Below are 17,914 nucleotides of genomic sequence, written 5' to 3'. Positions count from 1 at the left end.
GCTAATTGGTAGGGGAGGCCCAGCACACTGTGGGCAGTACCATTCCAAAGGCACATGGGCCTAGGATGTGTAAGAAAGGTAGCTAAGCAGGCATTGGGGAGGCAAGTCAGTAAGCAGCCCTCCTCCACGGCAGTGGTTCTTAACCTGTGAGTCTCGATCCCTTTGGGGGTCAAATGACCCTTTCACTGGGTTACCTAAGACCATCCGAAAACACATGTATTTGCATTATGATTCATAACAGTAGCAAAATGATGAAACAGTTTTATGGTTGGGGGGGGGGAATCACCACAACATGAGGAACTGTATTAAAGGGTCACAGGTTTAGGAAGGTTGAGAGCCACTGCTCTAGGGGCTCTGTTTCAGTTCTTACCTCAATCCATGCCTTGAGTTCCCACCTTGGTTTCCTTTAATAATGACTTGTAACCTGTAAAACAAATAAACCCTTTCATCCCTGTCTTAGTTACTTTTCTATTGCTGTACTAAGATCCCAAGAGCAATTTATAGTAAAGAAAGTGTATTGGAGACTTACAGTTTCAGAGGGTGAATTTATGACCATCAGGGCCAGCCAGGATCATGGCAGCAGGCAAGTAGCCATGGTACTGGAGCAGAACCTGGGAGTTTATATCCTTATCTCAAGCACAAGGCAGAGAAAGAACTAACTGATAATGGCATGGGCTTTTAAAGCCCACCCCCAGTGACATACTCCTCCCAACAAGGCCACGCCTCCTAATCCTTTTCAAACAGTTCCACCAACTGGGGACCAAGCATTCAAATACATGAATCTCTGGAGTCCATTTTCATTGGAAGCACCACACTCCCCCAAGTTGCTTGTGGTCATGATTCTTATCACAGCAACTGAAATTAAACCAGGTCACATCCTCTTTAGTTGACTTATGGAACTTAGTCGCCTACAGAATTAACTTTATCATATACTTGTCTGTCTCTCCTTTAGCATGGGTGAGACGGGTGGACCTGGAATTCATCTAGCACCTTGGCTCACAGACTTCTTCCTTTTTTCTTTTTCGTACTTGTATATAGTGGTGTGGATTATATGCAGGTGTATGTGCATGTTAATGTGTGGGTGCATGTGTGTACAATGTGTACATAAGGGTGCATATGTATGTGAAGGGGCCAGAGGTACACATTGGGTGTTGTCCTCAGGTGTTCGTGTACCTTGTAGTTTGAGACAGGATTCCTCACCGAGATCCGGGGCTCACTCAGTCAGCTAAGATGACTGGGTAGTGAGCTCCAGGGGTCCTCTTGGCTCTGCATTTGCAGCATTTGGATTTCAGGTACATTGGCATACCCAGTTTTCAAATGGGTGCTGGGAATCGAACTTGGGTCCTTACATTTGCAAAGAAAATACTCTACCAACTGAACCATCCATCCAACCCCCAGAGCTGGTCATCTTTTTTTTTTCTTAAGTTTTCTAATAAAGGCTCTTGGTTGGACACTGTAGCACACACCTTTAATGTCCACTCTTCTGAGGCAGAAACAGGGGAACCATTACAGGCTCATCTATTTGAATGCTTAGTCACTAGGGAGGGAGTGGTACTATTTGAGGTGTGTCACTGGGAGTGGGCTTTGAGGTTTGAAAGCCCAGGTCAGGCCCGGTCTCCTCCACCCACCTCTGCGTGCATCTCTCTCAGTCTGCGTATCAGGATGTAGCTCAGCTACTGCTCCAACATCATGAGTATTTCCATGCTCCCACCATGCTCCCTGCCATGACAGTAATGAACTAAACCTCTGAGACTGTAAGCCGGCCCCCAACTTTTGAGAGTTGACTTGGTCATGGTATCTCTTCATAGCAGTAGAACACTGGCTAAGATACCCTGTCTCAAAAACTACTTTTTAACTTAGTTTTTTTTTTTTTAACTCAGCTATCTTCTGTTGACCTAGATGCCGCCTAGAAAAAAATATCAAAGAATGGGAGGATATAAATTAGGCAAACAGTAACCAGTGCAAGCTGACTTCAGACAAAATACATTTTTAAAAATAAAAATAAGAGAATCACAGCTAGGGATAAATAGTACAATCAGCTTACATAGAACCTATTTAAGTAACTTTGAGAATATATGTAGCAAAACCAAAATAATTATGAGAGCCTTTGATATTAATCCATTATGTATGACAAACAGAAAAAAAAAGTTAAAAACCTTAATTGGCAAAGGTGAATTTAATACACTTCAGTCCTGGTAGACAGGTTTCCGTTGACTTCTGTGTTTTTTTTTTTTTTTTTGGTTCTTTTTTTTCCGGAGCTGGGGACCGAACCCAGGGCCTTGCGCTTCCTAGGTAAAGCGCTCTACCACTGAGCTAAATCCCCAGCCCCAACTTCTGTGTTTCTGCACGCCTTGTGAGTATAGATTTTGCTCTAGACTAGGCAACTGTTCAAGGAAGCTTCTACAAGAAGAGCCTCGGACTACAGAGTCAGCAACAACCTGCCTAATTAAACTATTCTTAGTGCATGTTTGAAGGACACTCCGAAATCCTGACATTTCTTCATTGCTTGCTCCCAGAGCTAGAAAAGCCAAATGGCTCATAGGTTAGTTCTTTTCTTCCTTAGCCTTGTGACACTGTCACCAAAATTACCTGAAAACTGCTTAAAGGGAGGAATTCTTTATGTGGGTTCACAGTTCTACAGGTCTCGTCATGATTGGGGGTGGGGCATGGCAGAAGAGAACAGTTTTCATCATGAACGCCAGGGGAGAACAAGGAGGAGTGCAGAAGGTGCATGGGTAAGATGCAGCTCTAGACAATGCACCGATCAGCCACTCCTTCCGGCTACACCCCATCTCCTAGCTTCTGACACTTCCCAATAATGCCATCATACTATGACTACATCAAGAGATTAATCCTGCCATGGCTTGGCACCCTTGTGCTCTGCCTCTGAAACCAGCGTCGCAGACACACCCCAAAGGTGCACTTTATAATCTCCTTGTCATTTCTTAATCTGATGAAGTTGACACTCAAGATTAACTGTCATTCTATATCTATTTTTAAATGAAACCGAGTTTTTTTCTTTCTTTCTTTTCCCACACCATCCAAATATGCATAGAGAGAAAGGATTCAGGTGTGTTTGGTCCCAGTCTGCAATCACCAGTCTTGGCTGTCAACTTGATTAAGAGAGTGATGGAATGATGAAATATACCTATGCATCTACAGGGGTGTTCCAGAAAAGACTGATAACTGCACAATGACCAAGCTGGGAGAGACCCAGTGTGGATTTAGATAGAATCTTCCAACGGCTGACATCTTGGATGAATGGGAGGAAGGCAGTAGGAGGCTTGCACTGGCAAGACCCCAGCTGAGTGAAGGTGTTTCTCGAAGTTGCCTTCCAGCATCAGACTCCGGCTTCTCTGGTTTTTCAATATTGACATGATACAAGAAGCTCTCGGGGAAATTCTAAGTCCTTAGATTTTAATCGCTGAGAAGTCTAGCCCCTTAGTTGGCTGGCTCCCTCTTTAGCACATCGGCAGCCATCGTTGGCTTCTCCTGAACAATCTAATAAATTGCCTTTTATGCTCTATCCCCATTCGATTGGCTTTGATCCTCTGGGGAACTGTCTAACGCAGTCCTACTCCTAAAGGCACATTCCCGGTCTCCTGGGAGAATGAACTGTGAATCTACAAAAGATTTGAGGTGTTCTATCCTTGTTACCATAACTCCATCGAAGAGGGATGTCTGAGCCAGGCTGTGTGTATAAGGAGGAAGATCTGTTGCCTGTTTTCTAGACAATGAGCACACTTCTCAATCAGCACAGACCTCTCATAATTGATTTGACAGGTCAACTTGACCACAGGACCACAATTGGTTCACAACTTGACCACTGGTTCACAATTATTTCTGGATAGATCTAAAAGTTTTCCCAGAAGACATTAGCAATGAAATTGGTGGACTGGGTACAACATGTCCCCAACCAATCACAAGACTTCTTTTATAACAGAACACCACAGACTAGTACATTCTAAAGGAAAAGTACCTTAGGCAGAGTAGCTTCAGCTCATGCGCCAGCCTTGGGTAAGAGGTTTAGTGTTGCTTTGAAACATGGCGGAAAAGCAAGCAGGTAGACGATGCACTTAGCTGGGTTCCTCTTCCCAGATTTCTCCTGGGTATGTGCTCTTCACCATTAGAGATATTCTGCATTATAGTGTTTAGTTCCTCTGGCAAATGAAACTGACGTCAGTGGCCGAGCTCTCTCTAACAGCAAGCCCAAGAACCTGGGTTTCCTCCAGGGTCTTTGATTTAGTGTTTCTCATTCATCACCCTGCCGAGGTAAGTTAAGAAAGCAAATTCTCCAATCACCAGCCCTCTAAAACAGTGGTTCTCAACCTTCCTAACGTTGTGGTCCTTTAATATATAGTTCCTTGTGTTGTGGTGACCCCCCCCACCCAGCCATAAAGCTATTTTTGTTGCTACTTCAAAACTGCAATTTTACTACTGCTATGGATTGTAACGTAAATCTCTGTGTCTTTCTGGTGATCTGCAAAAGGGTCATTCCACCACCACTTTCCAAAGAGGGGTTGCGACCCACAGGTTGAGAACTATCGCTCTTTATGATTTCTGTCCTCTCTTTTGCCTCAAATGCCCTTCTCTCCATTTCCAATAAACAAAGAGGAAAGTAATTGAGCAAATGTTCAGCCTCACCTTGATCTTAACTGACTCAGTTTGAAGCGTGTTTTATGTTTTGTGATTAAAAAAAATCCCTAACATTGAGGGGCCTGATCCAGTCTACCCTTGGCTTAGTTTTTTTCCATCTAGAAAGTGAAAACATTTATTTCCTCACCCAGTCACTTCTTTCATTTAACACAGTCTCTGTCCCTGAGGGGTCCCCAGTCTTGTTAGTCAGCGTTGGTGGTGAGGTAGGAAGATGAAGACGGGGTCTGTCAGGTGAACCCCTGACTCTGTACTATATTCCCCAAACCCAAGAAAACACAATCCACAATTAATTCTGCCAAAGGAAGGAAGCCACACAGGAGAACTTAGCTGGTTCTAGAATGACTTTGCCAAGTGAAAAGTGAGGCAGACTTCAGGCAGCAGGGGCCCTGGTACTGTATGCTTTTCAAACATGTTTGTCCTGAAATAAGACATCAAAACAAACCAAGGGCTGGGTAGTGGTGGGGCACCCCTTTAATCCCAGTACTCGGGAGGCAGAGGCAGGTGGATCTCTGTCAACCTGTTCTACATATCTACTTACAGGACAGCCAAGGCTAAAAACATAGTAACGAAAATGTCACGAAAAACCTAACACCCCAAACCGAAACCAAAACAAACAATTCTATGGAGTTCAGCTGACGAACTTATTGGGGTTGATTACAGAAGCTTCGGCAACTCGAAATGTAAGGCCACCTCAGTGACTTAGGAAAGCTGTCCCCTGGAGCTGTCTGCACAATCTGCTCAGCAGCTGACAGGTTATCCAGGCTTCACCTCACCTTTGAAATCCTCCTCCTGCCTCTCCACAGAGTAGCATCTGAGAAAAGGGGTCGTGCTTGTGTCCTCAAGGCAGTGAGCTCATGGATTTACAAGGCAGTTCTCACTCTCCCTGTCCTCCTTGGCTCACTCCTGGCCTGAATCCTAGCCTCTGACTCCCAAGCCCTGGGAACATGGGGTGTTCAGGAGATCTGAGGCCGGGGAGGGCTCTGGCCTCTGTGTGTCCCGGTGCTACTATGTTTATTTTGCAAAACCCACATGAGGTCTGTCTGGCTGGGTGGCCTCTAATAGAGGCTGCACCGAGCCTTATATCAACCAGAGGCAACTAGCTTCAGTGGCAGGTCTGGGGGTCCTTAGAAGGCCCTTGTCAACTGGGAGTCAGTGTGTGCACACACACGTGTGCATGAGCTGTATCTTGAGGATTCCTAAATGAGCTTCTTGACTCCCCCTTTTGCAATGTAACTCGAAAACCCTGGGCTGCCGGCCAAGGCAACTCAGAGCTGAAACGGAGCCGTGGCCCAAAGAAAAACAATCGAAGAAGCGGTCCCACAGCTTCAAAGGGGCAGAAACTGTGGAAGACCATGCATGGGTCTGAAATGGCATCTGGAGGGAGGTCACTGCCCTAAACATTCCCTAGCTTCACCCGCTGCCATGCAGGGTCATAAAACAAATGGTGTTGCTCATATTTAAAGGTCTAGCAAAGGTTGGTTACCTATATAGAGAAAGCTAGGAAGGATAGTTTAAAAATCTCATCAAGAGAGTCATGCTTTGTCTTCTGAAATGTGACCTTAGGCTCTGGGGCTCTAGTAGGACCTTTGATACTCAATCTGCCTCCTCTACATCAGATCTTTCTTCCCAGCAGCTCAACGAAGTGACAATCCCTCTGCTCTTTTTATGACCTTTGTCAGATGCTCCTCTCAGTTTAGCTCCACTTGAATGACATTTAGGAGCACCTCCCCAGGCCCAGCCCATGGAGGAGATCCTCTGAAGTCATAATATGGATAAGACTTCTGTCTTCCTGGCCTTGGGGGGTGGGGAAGGGCTCAGCCTTAAAGGAGACAGTTGTCCACATGTAACATTTTTACACTGATTATCTCTATCCCGCCCCAAAACTTGGGGCATGGAACAAGTATAATCTACAGCTACTGATTGAGAAACTTAACCTCAGAGCAGACAAAGCCACCACCCACCAGGGCATATCAGAGCCCAGAGCATAAAACAGCCCCATGATGAAGCAATGTGCTGCCTCCAGAGAGAATATTCTGCTGTCCGCCCTGAGAGTTTCTGCCCACTCATCGAGGCCCATGGGGAAGGTCAGGAGAGGTTCATCTTGTTCTCAGACATATGTAACACGGGCTCTACTCTGTGCAGAGAACGAGTCTCCCTTGATTCAGGAGAGACTTTCCTTGGTACCTGTAGGCATTACGTGGAGCATGTTGGCTGACCCAGACATCTGGCAAAGACCGTTGTCAGAGAGACGGGGTGAGCTGCTATAATACCACAAGCCCCAGTAGGAATTGGAAGTCTCTGAGTTGGACTGGACACAAATTTAAGTCCTGTCAGAGGCTCCACTGTAAATGTTTAACAAGGGACTGTTACAGACCAGGGGTAGAATTAAGAAGATTATGATTGGGTTGCCAGATTGGGCAAATAAAAATACAAATGAGATGCCAAGCTCAATTTGTATTACATACAAACAATAAATAAACACACTAAGGTATATCCTTTAATTTATTCTTTTTTTCCTTTAAGTTATTCTTAAAGCTATACTATTTGAAACATAGTCGTACTAAAAAGTTATATCATTTGAAATTCAGCCTGTATTTTCTTCTGGGAAACAACTCATGAGGGGCATCTGAGAATTAGCTACAGTAGGAAGTTAGCCAGGGTGGGTGGTTACTGGGCGCTGCCCACCAGAACGTGGTAGGTCCTCAGTTCCCCAGAAGAAAGATCCAGCTCAGCATGGCAGAAAGAAAATGAGCAAGGAAACACTAAACATCTCACCTTCTTACCCCCTTCTCTCCTGTGGGACCTCCCTTAGCAAGGGGACAGGGGCCTTGGCAGTAGATCCTGGCAGAGAGAGAAGCAGAAAATGTTTAGGAGAGCCAGCTTACAGAGGTCTGTCTTCTCCTTACTTGGCCCTCAGCATGTGGTTACCTCTGTCCTCCAGGGTCTACGGTGGCTCCCACTGCGTGGCAAGTCTGACAGTCTCAGCATGAGAAGAGTCTTTAGTCTTTGCTCTCTAAGTCCCTGGAATGCAGTCACTCTCCCCTAGGAGACAGGGTTCCTGGATAAAACTCACTGTAGCTCAGTACTTATGGTGCTCTTCAGGACGGCCTGGAGATGTGGGGCTGGAGGGGCTTCTGGGAGATTTGTTCTCACCCCTTATTACTGCACCTGAACCTCAGACTTGGCAAAAGAAAGGATTCAATCTAAGAGACTCCTTCAACCCGATGGCCCCTCCTTGGAAAGTCCCAGGTCCAACTCAGCATGGAGCCACCAAGGGCTTCTGGGTCTGTGTTTGGGTGTGAAGCATGAAGCTATACTTCCCTTGGTTCTTCACCAAGCTCTCTTCCCTGGCCAGCATACAAGGTGCTTTCTCTTCGATTTCCCTTCAGCACAGTTCTGGGAATCTGAGTGCAGCAATTTTGTTTTGAAATTACATCCGTTGATTATAGTTCAACAATTTAATTATAGTTATTAAAGAGCTGCCTAGCTTGAGACTTGTGGTATAACAAGAGCAAACATACACGGTCTCTGGAAACAGCCGGGGCCTGTTTACATATTAAACAAAACCTCTGTTGGATTCACTCCGGTTAAAAAAAAATCTCTGTGGCTGGAAGTGTGTGAGTAGACTGGGGGGCCAAGGGACCTGCTCTGCCACAGTGAGGAGATGTCTGACAGTTGTTTAAACTACTGAGTGTCTTCCTCTAGGCCTCATTAGTATTAGAACCAGAATGAGGACGTCTCACTAAAGCTTAATTTTTACATTAAAATTGGGATGCCAAGCATATCTTTCTCAGCTTTGTCGATCCACACCTAAGGTCCCTGCTCAAGTTCTAGAAGCCTCTGAACTCTTTATTCTTTTTGTCATAGAAACTTACCACTTTTATTTATAACAAATTATTCCCGATTTCTTCTGCCTCAGAAGTTCTTTAGACAATTCCATCAGCCTTAGCCAATCGGAGAATGGAATCATCTGACTCGCTCATCCTGCAAATGGCCCTGCAGATGCTGTAGATTTTAAACTGGCCATTAAACCGGGCTGGGCCCCTGTCAACCATTCATTCATCTGGATGGACGCGTGGTCCTTGGCGGCAGTGATGCGGTTGCTCTCGGAGCATTTCCGCGGTATGTACAGGTCCACAAACTCGCCGGCATTTTTCTGCATACTGAGGCTGTCCCTGCTCACTGGTCTACTGAGAATGCAGAAAGGATGCCTTTGAACTCTTTAATCAGACTCGTTTGGACACTTCTAAGAAAGAAGAAAGGCAAGTAGTTATTACAAAAAAATGTAAAGGATCCATGATGGGGACCCAACGGCAGCCAACAGAGTCAGAGACAGCTCCGGTTGTTAGGGAGCCCACAAGAAGACCAAGCTGCACATCCACTACAAATGTATAGGGCCTAGGTCCAGCCCCTGCATGCTCTTTAGTTGGTGGCTCAGTCTCTGTGAGCCTGCATGGGTCTGTAGTTGACTTTTTAGGTCTTCTAGTGGTGTCTTTGACCCCTGTGCTCAGTCATTCCTATCTCTGACTCTTCCATCAGACTCGAGCTCTTCCTCATGTCTGGCTGTAAGTCTCTAAATCTGTTTTCATCTGATACTGGATGAAGCCAAACAGGAGACAGTTATGCTAGGCTCCTGTCTGCAAGCAGAGAACAGTATCATTAATATAAGTGTCAGGGGTTGGCTCTCTCCCATGGGATGGGTCTCAAGTTGGACCAGTCATTGGTTAGCCATTCATTCAATCTCTCCCCCCTTTAGCCCTGCACATCTTATAGGCAGGACAAATTTTGAGTAGAAGGATTTGGGGGTGGGTGGTTGTGATGTCCCCTTCTTCCACTGGAGGCCTTGCCTGGCTATGGGAGTACACACACACACACACACACACACACACACACACACACAGAGAGAGAGAGAGAGAGAGAGAGAGAGAGAGAGAGAGAGAGAGAGAGATTTTCAATAGAGAGCTAGGTCTGGAGTGATAAAGTGCTTCTGCAAGCATGAGGACCTAAGTTCAGATTCTTCCTTATCACCCTTTTAACAAATCAGACCAACATGGCAGCCGAGTCTATTATCCCAGCACTGGTGAGGTGGAGACAGGAGGACCCCTGCAGTTCAGTCTAGCCAAACCCATGAGCTCCTGGTTTACTGAGACACCCTGTCCCAAGAATGAGATAGAAGGAGTTAGAGAAATGGCTCTTGATGAGGACTAAGATTTGATTTCCAGCATGCACATGGCAGCCTACAACCCTCTGTAACTGTGGCCCCAGAGAACCCAGTGCCTCCTTCTGACTTCTGGGAACACCAGGCACCCATGTATGCACACATGCGTGCAGGCAAAACACTTGTGCTGGCTGGTTTTATGTCAACTTGACCCAAGCTAAAATCATCTGAGAGGAAGGAACCTCCGTTAAGAAAATACCTCCGTACAATGAAGCTGTAGGCAAGCCTGCAGGGTATTTTCTAGTGATTTGATGGGGGAGGGCCCAGCCCATTGTGAGTGGTGCCATCCCTAGGCTTGGTGGCTGAGCAAGCCATGATGAGCGGGCCAAGAAGCAGCACCCCCACCCCCTCTGTCACTTCTGCATCAGCCCTTGCCTCCAGGTTCCCGCCCTGCCATGCTTCAGTGACGGACTATGATCTGGAAGTGTAAGCCAAATGAATCCTGTCCCAACTTGCTTTTGGTCACAGTGTTTTTGGTTTGTTGTTGTTTGTTTGTTTGTTTTTCGGTCACAGTGTTTATCACATCAACAGAAACCCTTACTAAGACAATGCTCATTCATATAAAATAAACATTTTAAAATAAGGTGGAGAGTGATCCAGGATGACACCTGATGTTGATCCCTGGTCTCCACATGTGCATACATATGTGTACACACAAATGTACACATACACATGCACATGCATATACCACCCCAACGTGTAGATTTAAACATGAAAAACCATACATCTAGGATGTGTTTCTCAAATCAAAGCTCAAAGCAACCTGAAAGGCATTTCAAAGCAGAGGTGCCAGGCTCCATGTAGAGTGCACTGGTCTTAGGTGTTGGTAGAGAAGCCCAAGTATCTGTAGTCTTTAAAGGACATGGTAAATGTCTGTGTCGTAAAGGTCTGACCTCCAGCTCGTTACATTATCAGAAGGTATTAGAACATTTAAGGGGCGGGCCTAATGAAAGGCAGATCATTGAGAGTATGTGCTTGGAGGAACAGTTAGGGCTCAAGCCTCTGTCTCTCTCCCTTCCCACTCACCGTGAAATGAGCACCCTCTTCCCACATCCCCCACACCCCATGACGCAGTGTCTCAACAGAGGCCCCAAATCAATGGAGCCGAATGACGATGAGTTAAAACTTCTGAAACCCAAACAGCCCATTTCTGTTTTCAAGTTGAGATATTTAGTTAGTACCTAATAAAAGTAGCATCAGCCCCACCCTGGAACTTTCTAGACAGGAACATTCTTCATATCTACTTCAGAGCTCCTTGCTTACAAATCCTGAGGTAAGACCCAGAAATTTGATTTTTCCAGTGAGCCCTCCAAATGAGTATGATGTGCTCTACAGTTTAGACTGTCACCTGTCTTCAAACTCGGGGATCCTCAGCTTGACCCTCAGGCCAAAGAAGTACATCAGTGTCGAGCATATTGGGTCCCTCTAGCCGGGCCCATCAGTGCCTTCTCCTTGCTGTAGTCTGAGTCTCTGATGAAGTTTCTCCTACTGTTGGAAGGTTTCAAATAGATAGCTGTCATAGCTCCTGAAATGTGGCAGGCCTTGAATTCCCAAGCAAGTACGAGGCACCCTCTGGATTCGTGTATATTGGCACATGCTCCACCTCCCTCAGCTGGTGCTGTGAGTTGACACCGAGCTTTGTAACTCCATGGAGCTGGGTGTAGAGTAGAGAAGTCCTGCCACCGTTGTGTCTAGCTCTGTCTTGCCGTCATTATTTGTACTGATTATGACCCAAAGGTAAGTGCTCGCCTCCCTAGCTCACTCAGTCCTGATTACTTGGCGCTATTTTTGGTCTTCGTAGCCCTGGAATTCAAAGCAGCTGAAGAATCTGAGGGTAGGTCATGTCCTAAAGTCATAAAGGAGCAGAGATGTGCCCCACAATTCCACAGGCTATGCTGCCTTGTTCCAACATGTGAGGGAAATACTGTAATACCTAGTACAAAAGTAGAAGCTTTCTAGCCAATGTAAGACATATAAAGCAAATTTGGGCTTGCTCCCTCCCCCTTTTTTGAAATGCAACCATCCCCTAACAGTGATAGATTACACACATCCTCCGCCTGATGGTTGACTATGAAACCCACTGTCTGGATCTGATATGGAAGTGCACTAGCACATAGGTGGATCAGAGAAACCCCAGCGTATTCCAATGACACAGAACCAAAGGATATGTATATATAAAGAGACGTCTTTAAAAGTACATGCCCATGCAATTATGAAACCTGATGTAAAGGTCAATGTTATCAACTTGACAGGACCTACTAATAGACAAAGCCTCTGGGCACGCCTGTGCAGTGTAGGAGTGAGGGTGTTCTATTCCAGATCAGGTTAATTCAACTGGGGAGACCTTAACTGTGAGCAACGCCATTCCACAGGCTGCAATTCCGGATTGCTTTAAAAGAAGAAAATAAGGGTTGGGGATTTAGCCAGTGGTAGAGCGCTTGTCTAGCAAGCGCAAGGCCCTGGGTTCGGTCCCCAGCTCCGAAAAAAAGAACCAAAAAAAAGAAGAAGAAGAAGAAGAAGAAGAAGAAGAAGAAGAAGAAGAAGAAGAAGAAGAAGAAGAAGAAGAAGAAGAAGAAGAAGAAGAAGAAAATATGGCTAGCTCAGCAGCTAACATATCTTTCTGCTCTTCCAGAGGTCCTGAGTTTGGCCTCACCACCTACCTCAGAGGGCTCACAACTCGCTGTAACTCCAGCTACAGGGGATCCAATGTTCCCATCTGGCCCCCTCAGGCATTCTCGTGCACATACTAACACACAGACATATGCACACACACACACATTAATAATAAGGATAAAATTATTTTTTAAAAAAGGAAAAAGCAAGAGTAGTCATTTCTTCCTACTTCCTGACTTCAGTTGGAACAGGGACATTGGTAGTAGGATAGTTCCAGAACACAGTCCATGGTGGGAAAACTGCGTTCTTTTTTTCGAGTCCACTAATTTCAAAGTCTTGCCCCAAAACACCTCCACTACAGTGTTTGTTTGTTTGTTTGTTTGTTTGTTTGTTTGAGACAGCCTCTCTTTACAGAGCTCTGGCTTTACTGGAACTCACAGAGATTGGCCTGCTTCTGCCTTCCAAGTGCTGGGATGAAAAGCACTTGCCATCATGTTGGCCTCAAAAGCTCCTTCAAATTAGTATCCAGAATATTTTACCAACTATACTACTACCAATGGCCCAGGTCAACGGACATCTAGGCTAGGAGAACTGAGAGCACTGGCTTCATCACCTCACTGAGAGATAGCTGTCCTTGTACAGTTCGATGAGCAAAGACACTAGACTCCCACTCCTGTGCCTGGCCTGAGGGTAGGTCTCTGACCACCCTAAGGAATGTGGGGACTGGGATCTCTGGACACCTGGGACCTTTTACTACTTTATGTAGATATGTATCCTGATTAGTTCATGTGCTGGGGGCAGAGCTGAAGCACCCTCAATAAATGGCTTTTCCCCACAGCAGGCAGCTCTCTTTGCTGGTATCTGTGGAACCAAGACAGAACCTTAGGGTCCCCTTGGACCATGGAGCCCAGAAAAGATTTTGTTCATTCATAATTGTGAGAGGAATTTCCTATGTGTGTTTAGTGATGTGGATAGGTGAATGGGTATGGTTATACATATGGTTATATATATATAGGGAAATGGCTCAGGGGTTAAAGTGTTTTCAGCAACAAGCAAAAAGACCAGAGTTCAAATCCCCAGGATCCATGTAAATGCTAGGTAGATGTGTCAACTAGCCTGTAATTCCCACATTGGAAGGCAGAGACAGGAGATCCCAGGAGCAAGATCGCTAGTGAACCTAGCTGTATTGGGGAACTCTAGATTTGACTGAGGCACACTTATGCTTATCAGAGAACAAAGAAGATTGAATAAGATTCCTAACATCAGTCTTGGACCTCCACAAACATAAGCACATTAAGCTCACGTGCACATACACCACACACATATGCATGAAAAGGGGGGACCCTGAAGTCAGTGCCCACATAAGGTCCCCATGGACTACGGATTTGATTTATCAACTCTTACTGGGAGTCTCCTAAAAGGGGCCTGTATTGGTTAACTTTCTTATTGCTCTAACCACATGCCTAACAGAAGCACGGAAAGAAGAGTTTATTTTGGCTCATGGTTCAGGGGTTCTGGTCCATTGTGGTAGGAAGGCACGGTGACAGTGGGAGCATAGGGTGTGCTTGTTATATCACAGAGGATTTGGAAGCAGAGAGAGTATAGGCAGGAAGTGGGGCTGGGCTGTAATCCTCAAAAGCCAGCCCCATTGGCCCCTACCAGCTACCCTCCCTTTCCCAAAAGGTGTGATCAGCAGGGGACGAAAGGTTCATGCGTATGAGCCTCTGGGGACATTTCAAGTCTAAACCATAAGACAATTCACTGAGTTCTTGAGCACATGGTCGCTCAGAGCAACATGCTTTCCCAGTAATTACCAGCTACCCCAGGGAAAGCAATACTTAAGGCATAGGATCATCATTCTACCCTATTACTTCCAGGCACTTCCTCCCCTGTGCCCCAAGCCCTTAAAAATCCCATTAACTCTGGGGACACAGTTCAGACGCATTTGAACATAATTCTTTATACTTAATGCGTTACCGTTTACCCCAAGAACAATGGTTACATTATACCATGGTTCTCTAGTGTCCTTTCTGGTGATGAAAGAGAGAAGGCAGGAAGGGTCGGAGGAAGGGAGAAGGGAAAAAGATGAAAGGAAGGAAGATCTCCCCTTCAGGGAATTGAAGCATTTGTGGCTGGGGTCAGAAATTGTACCCTCTCTCCTGTTTAGTTCTTAGGGTTCAGTTGAGGTTGAGCCCTTCTGTACAGGCAAGAGCATGCAGGCTGTGAGGTTTGCCTGTTTGTGGTATTTGGATGTGGTGAAGCATTATAGAGTTAAACTGGCCTTTCCATCCTTGTTGGCTTAATGCTACCAATGGAACCTAAAACAGCCTCTTGGGAGGTTACCCGCAGGTTAGCAACCACAGTTTGTCCCCCAGGACCATATCTTCTACCTCTTACAACCTTCAGATCCTTGAAGCTTTAGCTGACATCCCCAGTCCAGACCCACGGCAATTGCTTTCTATCAGGGGTTGTACATCCTTTAAAGCAAGGGCAGGAGATGTGTGTGAAGGACCACTACTGGGGGGGCCACAGGAAAGAAAACATAAAATGGACCCGTGTGGATAGAGAAGGGAGCAGCTGAAAATCTCAGGGTAGGCAGGGCCAAAGGGAGGCCTGGCTCTCTTGAGAAGGGACAGCTGCAGGGGATTAGTGGAGCTGGCCCGTGTAGACTGTGTAAAGGGAGCCTTCAAGGCATTTTTTTATCTTTTTCGACCATGATTTTCCCCCCTGAGCCTATGGATGGGACAGAGAAGGGTCTCAAGAAATAGTCTCGAAAGAGTGACTTTTAAATCGCTTATCTAGAGCTTGGAGGAGTCCCAGCAGCTGAGAGCCAGGGAAATCTTACGTACTGACTCTCAGGAAGAGAAAAGGAAAACCCATTCTCAAGTCTGGGCTACAGAAGAAGCGTAGCTTTTCTTGTAAATGATACCTCAGGTCCTCGCAGGTGCAGGCTGCAGCCCAGTAAGGGAGCAGCTGGCTCCAGTAACTGGGGAGGGCCCCATTTTGTTTGGCTATCGAGACTTGCAATAAAAAAGTGAGTTGAGTATAAATGAACATCTATCTCACAGCCAAGGCGGGGGGCTGGGGAGACGGTCCCGGGAGGTAACCCTTCAGTTTAGTAACCTCCGTTTGTTCCCCAGGACCCATATCATAGAAGGAGAGAAGAACTCCCACGAGTCAGCTAGTCTCTAACCACCGAACATGTGCTCATACGTAAATAAGTAAACAAACATGCTCTCTCTAAGTAAATGCACAAACGTTTTTAAAAAACGGAGGAGGTAAGAGCCTTGAGGTTGAACCCTGACCCCTTTGGGCCTTTCTCTCCCTTGATAGAAGGTCAGCACATGGCCCAGCACCATACATGGCTGTAGATACTGTGGATTCTGAGAACCATTACATGCCAACGCTTAGCTGACTCTCAGTGTCTCTTCCTCTGTCAAGTTTAGCTGGAAGCATCTAGAACAGTGGTTCTCAACCAGTGGTTCTCAACCCCTTTGAGGATCAAACAATCCTTCCACAGGGGGTCACATAAAACCATCCAAAACACAGTTATGTATAATTCATAACAGTAGCAAAATTACAGTTACAAAGTAGCAACAAAAATAACTTTAAGGTTGTGGGTCCCAGTCTCCTCCTCTGTTCATTTGTTGTTTGAGTGCCTGCTGGTGGAGGTGGCTTTACTCATGTCCTTCAGGCCAGGAGGGTCTATGCTCTTGTGTGGCACTCCTTGTACAGAATCATCTAGCAAGCCTGGCTCTGAGATCGAGGTTCCAAGTGGCCCTGGGGCCTCACCAGTATGCCATTGGCTGACAAGCTTCCAGCATTCTCCTTTCCAGTCAGGGAAAAGAAAAACATCTCACCACGCCCCTCTCAACAGTGCTGGATGTTAATACCCTCTCTCCAGTGAGCCTGGGCATTTATTAGAGAAACCACGCCTGCTTTGCAAAACAAGCTGAGGGCTGGCTACCTGTCCACCGTGGGAAGAAGAAAACACTAGAAGACACAGTAACATCTCAATTAACTATCACTCCACCTGTCTTAGTTAAGGTTCCTATTGTTACTATGAAATACCATGACCAGAAAGTAACTTGGCAGGAAAGGGTTTATCTGACTTACAATTCCACATTGCAAGATATCACTGAAGGAAGCCAGGACAGCAATTCAAACAGTATGGAAACCCAAAGGTAGGAGCTGATGCACAGATCATGGAGGGATGTTGCTGACTGGCTTGCTCCTCGTGGCTTGCTCAGGCTGCTTTCTTATAGAATCCAGGACCACCAGCCCAGGGATGGGCTGTGCCTCCCCCGTCAATCACCAAATAAGAAAATGCCTACAGCTAGATCTTAGGGAGACATTTTCTCAACTGAGCTTCCCCTCTTTCAGATGACTCTAGTTTGGGTCAAGGTGATATCAAATTAATAAGGACACCGCCTTTCCCAGGAAATCTGAGTCCAGAACTAGCTTGTCTTTTAAGGAGTGCCTGGAGTCTGGGTATGAACCTGGATGTGACACCATTGGGACTAGCCAACGGCAGAGGCTTCTTAGAATTAGCACACTTGCAGAATGCGGGGAGTGAGGGGAGCTTGCCTGGTCTTGAGGGTCAGGAGAAAGTCAGTCAGGGGCAGTCACAGCCTGGGGATTGAGTTTCTATAGTCACTCATATCAGTATTTTAGTACCAACTTGTTTGTGTAATGGTCTCTAAGTAGCACATTCACAGTATTGGTAAATTTCCCTATTACCAAGGGCTTATAATGTAGACGAAGACGGCCTCAAACTCATGATCCTCCTGCCTTAGCATCCGGAGTGCTGGGATTACAGGTATGTGCCGCTATGCTCTGAGATCTCTCCACTATCAATGTGGTTCACTAAACTGACCTTGTGAAAAGAGACCCTCATTTCAAAGCCTCTATGAGCTCTTACGTTCCAAAACTCTATTTATGTCAATATTAAAAATGACATGTAATAGGTGGTGGTGATGGCAGCACACACATTTAATCCCAGCGCTCAGGAGGGAGAGGCTGGCAGGGCTCTGTGAGTTCAAGGCCAGCCTGGTCTACAGAGTGAAAACCAGGAGAGCCAGGGCTACACAGAGAAACCCTGTCTCAAAAAAAAAAAAATCAAAGAAAAGAAAAATGACTTGTAAAAGAATATAGTAGTGCCTGTAAGCTTGTGTCTGCCTACTTAGGTTGATTAGCATAGTTAAGGGACCTCTGATCATGGGAAAATGTGTCAGTCCCAGATTAGGAGACTTCAGTCACTGAAGTGCCAGCTGGAGCCACTGAGGCCACAGCAACGGCCCTCTGGGGCTCCTGGACACAGACCTTGTGCCGCCTTGAGGAACGTCACAATTCATAACAGTAGGAAAATTACAGTAATGGAGCATCAAGATCATTTTATGGTTGGTGGTCACCCCAACATGAGGAACT

At 46.0% G+C, this 17,914-nt stretch overlaps 1 long non-coding RNA gene and 1 pseudogene across 1 annotated transcript; both read right to left on the bottom strand.

Annotated features, from left to right (window-relative positions):
• Window positions 1-370: 370 nt before the first annotated feature.
• On the bottom strand, window positions 371-8,048 carry LOC148005142 (uncharacterized). The gene is made up of 4 exons (XR_015622914.1): window positions 7,585-8,048; window positions 7,432-7,497; window positions 3,980-4,264; window positions 371-424 (listed from the first exon to the last, which is right to left on the bottom strand). It is a non-coding gene; the product is annotated as an uncharacterized LOC148005142 (long non-coding RNA).
• A 534-nt stretch (window positions 8,049-8,582) lies between these two features.
• LOC148005141 (small ribosomal subunit protein eS21 pseudogene) lies at window positions 8,583-8,820 on the bottom strand (annotated as a pseudogene).
• Window positions 8,821-17,914: the final 9,094 nt, after the last annotated feature.

The sequence above is a fragment of the Rattus norvegicus genome, chromosome 6 (assembly GCF_021556685.1).
Source record: "Rattus norvegicus strain SHRSP/BbbUtx chromosome 6, alternate assembly SHRSP_T2T, whole genome shotgun sequence".
NCBI classification, from domain to species: Eukaryota; Metazoa; Chordata; class Mammalia; order Rodentia; family Muridae; genus Rattus; species Rattus norvegicus.
The sequence above is the reverse complement of the archived record's forward strand: the minus strand, read 5'-3'. Positions and strand labels throughout refer to the sequence as shown.